Below are 9,610 nucleotides of genomic sequence, written 5' to 3'. Positions count from 1 at the left end.
ACAGCTGCATTGCTGGAATTCTCCTGTAAAAGTGTAAATAATTGTTAGGGTCAATATAGTTCCTCTCCAGCCACATCCAGTGTATGATATTTGTTTACAAGCATGAAACAGGTACTGCCATTTCTGCGCTGTGTTTCACCTTCTACCCCTTCACAAAGACAAAGAAATAGAAAGGCAGTTGTTTCCACCCCGTGCTAGCACCGTAGTTCTGTATTACAGTACAGTGGTTAAAGTCATGTGAAATGCCATTAAGTGGACTGCAGTATTCCCTGAGGTGACAAGCAAGAGGAAAACACAGGGTCTTCAAGGCTCTAAGTCCAGATATTGACACTGGGTACAGAATTCAGCGTGTCAGTCATCTCATTGTTCTCTGGCCAGTAGCTGGTTTCCCAGCAGTCCCTCTCGTCTTTGTATCCAGCTGTTTCCTCCATCAGAATCGGGACTTTCAGCACCTCTCAGCCAGTAGTCTGTATCAGTCCAGACTTTTATGAAACCCCCTCTTCCTTGTGGTGGATGTTGTTATGAGGAGCACCCAGAAAGTGTCCTGTTTGAGTGTGTGAACATGTGTGCTTTGTTGTGTGTTTGTGTGTGCGCGTGTGCGTGTGTGTCTGCATGTCAAGAGGTGCCACTACTAAAGAGTCATCGAGTTATTAAGGCTTCAGAAACCCCACAGTCTTACTGCTCTGTCTTTTTGTAAATATGAATGTGCATATATTTTAAAGTAAAGTTGATGCTTTTGAAGATGTCTATCTTGATGAGAATATGGTACAGAATTTTATTATGGTGTATTTTGTGTGCGCACAGACCTCCTACTGTAGATTCAACATGAGCAACTGCTTGTATCTTTGTCAGCACTGCAACTTTTCACTCTGGCTAATTTTGGCTAATTCATCATCTCAGTCAGTTTTGCCAGTTCACTTGGTAACTGCCAAAAGCTGAACTGCTCCTTATGGTCATATGTGATCATCAGAAAATCAATACCAGTATATTTGATACTAAATTCTACAACCAGGAAGGAGATGTCTCAGAGTAATACAGATTATTTGTAATTGCATTGCCCCCTTCTCATTTAAGAGCTTTTATTGCATTTTACTGCATATTTACTAAAAGCTTTATTAGAGTTATTGTGTAAATTTGATGTGTTGCTATTACACGTGTCTGTGTAAATAAAATTTGTGTATATTGAATTCCCAATTAAACTTTTTGGTACTTTTTTTGCATCTTTGCTCCCACAACTCAACACACTATATAGTTTGGGCTACTGTGACTCTCAAATCCTGTATGGAAATCTTCGTATTAAGTCATTACATATTTCTACATATTATATGGTTCTCTGCCACGTGGGTGGGGACGAATCCTCACTGCAAGTTGTCCCCGCTGGCTGCTGTCACAAGTGATTTAAATAAGCTCTACTTCACTGTAAAATTGAGGTTAACTGGGTTTCAGTTTTGCCAAATTCAGTTACGGAGGATACGGTATCTGATATTTTTACCATTCTTCCTGCCGTATTTTAAATCTTTTGGCTTGAGCCCAGAAAAGGACATCTGGTCATGAGGGGAAAGCCACGAGGAGGACAGCAGCACTTGAAGCAGCTCCTCAGACAGACCCGGTGCAGAAAGATGCGGGGGCAGAGTCCATTGTTTCAGGATCTAGCTGATAAGAGACTGGCAGGAAATCCCACCATTGAAGCAAAGAAGTTTGTTAGTCAGACTTTAGGAAGTTTTAGAGAAAAAAGGAAATAAAGGCTAAGATGAATCTTAGAAGAATCACAGCAATTAGGCCACTGGTAAAAATGAAAATCTCCAGCACATTTCCTGCAGCATAAAACAAGACATGTTAAATTCATACAAATAAGTATTACCTAAGTGTGTTTATCTTAACCTCAGGATTGCACTTTAATGCAAACAACAGTCACAGAATCAGCTGGTTTTCTCTTTACAAAAGGGTGCAAACTTATGGAAATGTATAAATCTTTGAAAAAAAAAACTCAACAACACAACATTAATGTTTAGGCTCATAGGTTTCCTCAAGGCTCAACAGATGCAAACTCCTCTGAAGACTGTGGCAACTGTGACGGTCAAACTTTTGTTAGACTATCATTAACAATGATCTTTGCACTGCAGTTCTTTTTCTAAAAAAGAAAAAAACTAAAACTAAATCAGATAAAATCATCATTCACGTTTTAATAATTCTCTTTTTTGCTCAGATGGATATACAAATGATATGTTTGCTCATAAAATATAAGAAACACATCAAAGCATGTTCATGTAAGCCATGTGTTTGGTGCAAGAAGTTCCCTGTTAATATTTTGTGCCTGCAGTTGCTCAACGCATTGCGGTTTCTTGCTGTGGCTGTAAATTTGATAAGCATGTCACTTTCCTTCATATGCTGTTTGTGGTAAATCTGGCAGTTTAATAAGAAAACCTCCAGTGTGTTTTCAAGCTTATGTTGAGAAGGAAACATAAAGACTAAAGTGGAGTGTGGCCAGTACAAAGACTCAGTGCTGTTTCTCAGGAGATAAACAAGGATAACAGTCTTTTTTTTTTTTTTTTAGATTTCCAGAAAGTAAATTTTGTTGCAATACCCAGTAACAAAACTGTTTCCACTATCTGTGAACTTGCCTAATCACGATCATATTTTCAGAAAGAAACATTCAGTAATAACCCCCCAGGGCCCCGACTAAATGACCTCCTTGACCACAGGGTCTTTACTCAGCATCATGTGATGCTTTATGCCTTACCATGTGATGCGCTTTCTTTTCTTCAGTGAGCTACTATGTAACAGAGATAACATCAAGTCTTCACTTAGAAAAAGGGTTGCCTTGATGTATACCACAGCTCATTCCCATACCCACAAGACTCCCATGACTTGAGTGAGGAGCTAAGTACTTCACAAGAGTCCTTCAATAATGTCATATAAGGCCATTTGTTTTAAGATACTTCTCAAAATAAACTGCACAAATTAACCAACATTATAAGCCTCTAAATTGTTTTGATTGCTCATATTTAGCAGTTAACGGATTTGTTTTTTTGAAAATGGAAAGGGGTGCAGCATATGGGTAATTTTTCGGGTCACCGCCACTTCCCATATTTGCTCAAGCTGCTCAGGAAACATGCACCTCTCTGTGCACCCTGTCAGGGCTGAGGAGGGGGTGCTGCTGTGGCCTGCCTGCCAGAAGCTCTGAGATACACAGACCACAGGGGGGGGTGGGCAGAGCTGGATGGGTGAGGAGGACTGTGTGTATGTATGCATTTGTGTGTGTGTGTCTGTGGGTATGGGTAAATTTTTATCTAAGGTACACTGCACTTCCTCATGTGTTCGGAGTGAACCTTCTGTTCCTATAACTGTGTATCAGGTCATTAACAGGCAACTCCCAGGCAGAAGGGCTCAGGGCCCCAGCAGATGGCTTCCATTACTCTGTTGTAAATATAAAAACAGTGAGCAAATTTCAAGGACACCTTTGTTTAATTTGTAGTATTTTATAGCGTTTTTCTCATAACAGATGTACAATTATTTAATTAAATTGATTGAATGCGTAAACATGAGAAGATATTCTACCTTATAAAGTCAGAAGACCTCTCTAATGAACATGTTAGGCTTTATTTGCTTTGCCTCTAAAAATACATGTTATGGTTTTTATAGGAGATTGAATGCCAGACTGTTTCCTGACCAGGATCAGTACCTTCCTGGGGCCATGTTGTGATCATGTTTACTGCATATGAGAGCATATATTTCTACTTATTACAAGAATTACTTACTTTTCTTTCTACATAGCCTGATAAGCCTCAAGGCAACCTAAAAGTCTTGCCTTTGGATTTCATAAGAAATTTTTCTTGCTCATGCTAGTGAATTTATGACATGATGGGATGTGCCTTCGCCAGAACCATGCACATAAATCACTAAGGTACATAAAAAAAAAAAACTGTTCCTTTGGCTTGATTTAAACAGGACTGAGTCTGTACTTCCATATCCAGTGTTGCTACAAGTTAAAAGCACATTACTATGCTCACAGCTCATAAAATGTTGATATCTAGCAGGTTCAGTATACTGTAATGCTAATTCACAATCTCAGTGTATGACAACTTCAGATTTTATCCGTTGATCCATTTCTATGGGAACGTGTTTTGTCGGGCTCAAATCTTTGTTGTAGCTGGATTTAACTGGAAATCTGCATACATTTATGACTTCCTGGTGACTCGCAATTTTTTTGACAATGAGTTGGCTGCAAAACACAGCAAGAAATAATGATGGATTAGACTGACAGATCAAAGCTGTAAAGTTGCATAATAATAGCCTTCTTTCTTCAGGAACAAATGATAAAATTCCATACCGGAGAAAGCGATTTTTCCCTATAGAGCCTCCTCACAACAAGGAGCAAGTCATCCTACTTAATCATAGTTAAAAAGAAAAAAAACAGGTTTTAAAATTAGGCAAATATAACCTGAAATGAACTACAAGATGTAACATATTGCACTGTGTCATTGTTTATATGACAAAAACTAAATCAAATTGCAGAAATAGTGCATGAAAAACTAAGTACACCCCATGATTCAGTGGCTCGTAGAACCATTTGTAGCAGCAATAACTTGAAGTAATTGTTTTATTTTTTTAATAACCTATGGAATTATATTTATGTCAAAATTCAGGCAAGTCAAACAAGAAAAAAAAACATAATCACAAGCCAGTTGCCACTTGCGCAATTAAATTCCTCGCATGTAACTCCAACAACTCAGCAGCCACGCGTGCACAGAAGCCAGAGCACGCCCTAGTGTGTAACTCTCTGCACTCAGAGCTGAGTCCTGCTCGCGCAAATCAACTGCCTTTTCACTATTTAGAGGATGGAGCCCAAAGGAAGACGGGTTCTAATGTGATTGGTCACTCTGATGAACAGTTCAGGTTCCTGCCTTAAACCGAGTCACGCCCAGGCTGCAACATAAGTGCTGTTTTAAACCTTATTTGTTTATAAGTTGGAAAATAAAGTTTGGTGAATTAACTATCAACAGTTATCCTCAAGAGCTTGAAAAAAGACGTTTCTCCTCTCATCCAAGAGGCATCAGTTCTAGAACCAAAAGGTGGCGCGTCCCAGGCATTTAAACCCTAATGGGGGTTCTTCCCTTTGGAGGTCGCTGTTGACCCACATTATCGTATCATCACATGAAAGGCATGAAAAAAGGTGTGGGTCATTATCACCAGGGATTTTGGGTGAAACCGCTGTGAGACCTTGCCCCACCCTATCATGTGACCTGTTGAGGATGCCTGAAATAAGGTGTGAGTGAGAGTTAAGGTTCCTGGGAAGGGATCTCAAGACTGCATTGTAGGTGGCTGACAGCTGCTGTTGTAAGCCGCCACCTCTGTTCAGTGATGGTTGTTCACAGTGGACGTACTGTAGATGGCTTCTTTTACTCCTCTTTCAAACCATCTGTCTTCCCAGTCCAACATGTGAACACTGGTATCCTTGAAAGAATGGTCTTTATCCTCTAGATGCAGATGTACCGCTGGAGTCTTGTCCTGTTGGGGTGGCTCTTCTATTTTGTGCCACGCGTTTGTGGAGTGGCTGTTTGGTTTCTCTAACGTAGAGATCTGAGCACTCCTCGCTGCACTCCTCAGCATACAGGATGTTATTTAGCTTGTGTTTGGGAGTTCTATCCTTGGAACGAACCTGTTTTTGTCTAAGGGTGTGGCTGGGTCTGAAGTGCACTGGGATGCCATGCTTGGAGAAAATTCTCCTGAGTTTCTCTTACAAACCTGCTACATAAGGAATGACAATGCTGTTCGGTTTGTCATGCTATTTCTTCCTAGTTGGTGTCTGACCATCTCTGCTGTGCATCTTCACTGATCTGATGAAGGCCCAGTTAGGATAACCACATGTTTTCAGAGCTTTCTTTACATGTGTGTTTTTTCTTTCTCTTCTTCCTCAGAGGGAACATTTTCTGCTTGGTGTTGCAGGTCCAGTGGGTGTGTGGGGGCTTCCAGTAAACTTCAATGTTAAGGCTTCTATCTTCTTCATTAAGCACAGCACAGTCCAGGAACAATAACCTATTATCCCTGCTATCCTCCCTCCTTTATGTTTTTATCCACTGAGTTGATTAGCTCAGTGAAGGCTTCTGGTTTTTTTTTTTTCTTTTTCAAGCTCTTGAGACTACCGCGACCTGGACAGCTGAGAACATGCACAGACATCAACAGTTATTGTTTTCTGTGTTGCAGTAGAAATACTGACAACTGTCACTGGATTACTTTAATGCTGAATAAATCAGTACATCCACCAGTGCACAGTAGAAACAACAGCTATAGTTAAACTGGCAAACATCCTCTTACAAAAGTCAACAAATCCTCAGTACAGCAAGTTACAGATGTGTAGCACAGACCAACTCTTTCATGGGGATTTTTGATTTGTTCAAAAACACATGAACTAAACAAAGGCAAACATTTTACTTTGGGCTCCATTTAAACTTCTAATCATATTTAACAGAATTAGATTAATATTAAATAAATTATATTCTGATTTAGCTATAGTGAATTAGCTCCAGCTGTGGTGTACACTTTAATGACTCAACAGTTGTGTAGAGTTTGGAGTAGATTTTAATGCAGAACATTTTTAGTTTTACTTCAGTAAAGGTTTATGTTTACAGAATGTACAGTACATATGCAGTAATATTACTATGTTTACATAAGTATAAGATTTAGAATAGGATACTCCTTCTTCCACAACTGTAAAAAGTTGAAAGTCAGTCTTTGATCAGAGCATTTGTTCACTGTTTATCGAAACATATATTACAGATCTAAGTACCTACCAGAAACAACTCTTTAATATTGATCTTGCTAGTGTCTTTATGAACACTACTAAGGTTTGTGGATGAACAAATACATTAACTTATTAAACTGAAATTTAAAAAATAAAGAAAACTGTACAAGAAATAGTTTAGTCACTGTGCTGTTTGGTATCACAGGGACCACAGAAAGCTAAGGAGAGAGCTGTCTCAAGAGATGAGAAAGAATTATTGACAAGTATGTTCAAAGGTAAAGGGTATAAGACCATCTCCAAGCAGTTTGATGTTCCTGTGACTACAGTCGCACATTTTATTCAGAAGTTAAGGTATATGGGACTGTAGCCAACCTCCTTGGACGTGGCTGCAAAAGGAAAATTGATGACAGATTGAAGATACGGATAATATGAATGGTAACCAAAGAGCCCAGAACAACTTCCAAAGAGAATAAATGTGAACTCTAAGGTCAAGGTACATAAGTGTGGACTTTATGGAAGACGACCGAAGAGGACGCTGCTGTTGAAAGCAAATCAGGAGGCGAGAATGAAATTTGCCAAAATGCATATTGACAAACCACAAAGCTTCTGGGAGAATGCCCTTTAGACAGATGAGACAAAGCTGGAGTTTTTTTTTTTTTTTGGCAAATCGCATCAGCTCTATGTTCACAGCTGCAAAAATGAAGCATGCAAAGAAAAGAACATTGTACCTACTGTGAAACATGGGGCAGGTTTGGTTATGCTCTGGGGATGCTTTGCTGCATCTCTCACCGGGTGTCTTAAATCTGTGCGGGTCCAATGAATCTCATGACTATCAGGGCATTCTGGGGCGAAATGCTTTGTCCAGTGTCTCAATGTTTAGAGTATTTCAGTGACTATTGAGGGCTTTTCTTTCTTTAAAAGAAGGGTACCAACAGCTTAGTCCACATCTGTATTTGTTCACATTTTGGTAAATTCAGTTTACTCAATTGACTACAAAAACAATTTTCCTTTTTTTGTGGGAATGATGTGTGCTCTTCATTATGATATATATCATAAAATGTATTTGATGTTGTACAACAGATTAATGGGGCAAAAGTGCAGAAGCTTCGGAACTCCTCTTACAGATTTTTTCAGCAGTAAATTAATTCAAACTTTATTTTCCAACTTGTAAACAAACAGTGCTTATAGTCCTTTTCTAATCACACTGTTTCTCTGAGCAGTCTGACCTCAGGCTGAATTTGCTGGGACATCCACTGAGAAGATTGGCAGCTGTCCTGGATGTTTTTCACTTGTGAATAATCTGTCTCACTGCAGAATGATGGACTGCTTGGAAATAGCCTAATGACCCTTCTCAGATGAATGAGCAGCAACAATTGCTTCCCCAAGATCATTGCTGACGTCTTTCCTCCTTGGCTTTGTGTTAATTGCAGATGATCTTTTGTGGAACCAGGTTCCAAATTGGGTTTGGGAGACAGACACCTTCTCTACTTTTAAGATTAGGCGCAAAACTTTCCTTTTTGATAAAGCTCACAGTTAGGGCTGGATCAGATGACCCTGAACCCTCCGTTAGTTAAGCTGCAACAGGCCTATTCTGCTGGGGACTTCTCATGATGCCCTAAGTGTTTCTTCTTCACTCGCTTTTCTTCACTCTTCACTCTCTACTCTGCATTTAATCATTAGTTATTATTCTGTTATTATGTCTCTCTTCCACAGAGTGTATTTTGTCCTGCCTCCCTCACCTCACCCCCAACCAGTCATGGCAGATGACCCCCCCCCCCCCCCCCCCCCCCACCTCCAAACCTGGTTCTGCTGGAAGTTTCTTCCTGTTAAAAGTGAGTTTTTCCTTCCCACTGTCACCAAGGGCTTGCTCATATGGGGGTCATCTGATTGCTGGGGTTTCCTCTCTATTATTGCAGGGCCTTTACCTTACAATACAAAGCACCTTGAGATGAGTGTTATTGTGATTTGATGCTATATAAACAAAATTGAATTGAATTAACAAACACCTGAATGCTCAAAATCAGCAAACAGCCACACCGTTGTTTTTATAGAGGTTTAATCAGCTGTATTTGATTACTTACTCTGTTAATTACTATAGAAGCAGTAAGGGTGTGCTTTTTCACACCCTGCTTCAGCATTTTGGCTTAATGTTTAAATAAATAATGACACGATGTAGCATGTCATGTTGTAGTTTGTCTGAGGTCGTATTCCAGTTATTTTTAGACCTGCTAAGGACCAGATTATTTTCATATGTTGATGTGTAAAACATTAGAATTTAAAGAGGGTGTGCTTTTGTTTTATGAATATCTATTCAGTATTTAAATAGGTTTAAAGAGGTTTATCAACATTATTGTGATAATAATCGAAATAATGTTAACAGCACTGAATTAAGGATTTGAACACATGAGTCTTTGCAAGTACTATTGCAAAAGAAGGCACAACTATACTCCTGGAAGCAAAAAGTACAGATAACTCAATATAACTACTTCAAAACTTAATATGAATTAAAGGCATTAATGCAAATTAAGTAAGGACATTACATTGCAGTGCGGCTGGTAACTGTAATCGCTCAGCTGTACAATGCAGTGCATAATTCAAGTTCTCCTTTCACTTCTGTTTACTTATAAAAGGCTAAAACCAACATCAAAAGGCTAACTGCAAATTCATAATCAGCGTTATAAAGAGTGACTGTTTAAAAACCCTCTTGCAGTCTGTTTACCTTTCTCAAAGTTCAAGTGAGAGATGTCAACATCCTTGTGCACTTCAGGTAATCATTAACCTGATGCCACATTGTTTGTGGAGGCTCACAGCAGAGCACTGCATCCTTGCTAGCTAGCATTTCTCTATCAAACAGAACTGTCAGTTCAT

This window comes from Archocentrus centrarchus, chromosome 4 (assembly GCF_007364275.1).
Source record: "Archocentrus centrarchus isolate MPI-CPG fArcCen1 chromosome 4, fArcCen1, whole genome shotgun sequence".
In the NCBI taxonomy this organism is placed as follows: Eukaryota; Metazoa; Chordata; class Actinopteri; order Cichliformes; family Cichlidae; genus Archocentrus; species Archocentrus centrarchus.
Note: the sequence above shows the minus strand (reverse complement) of the source record.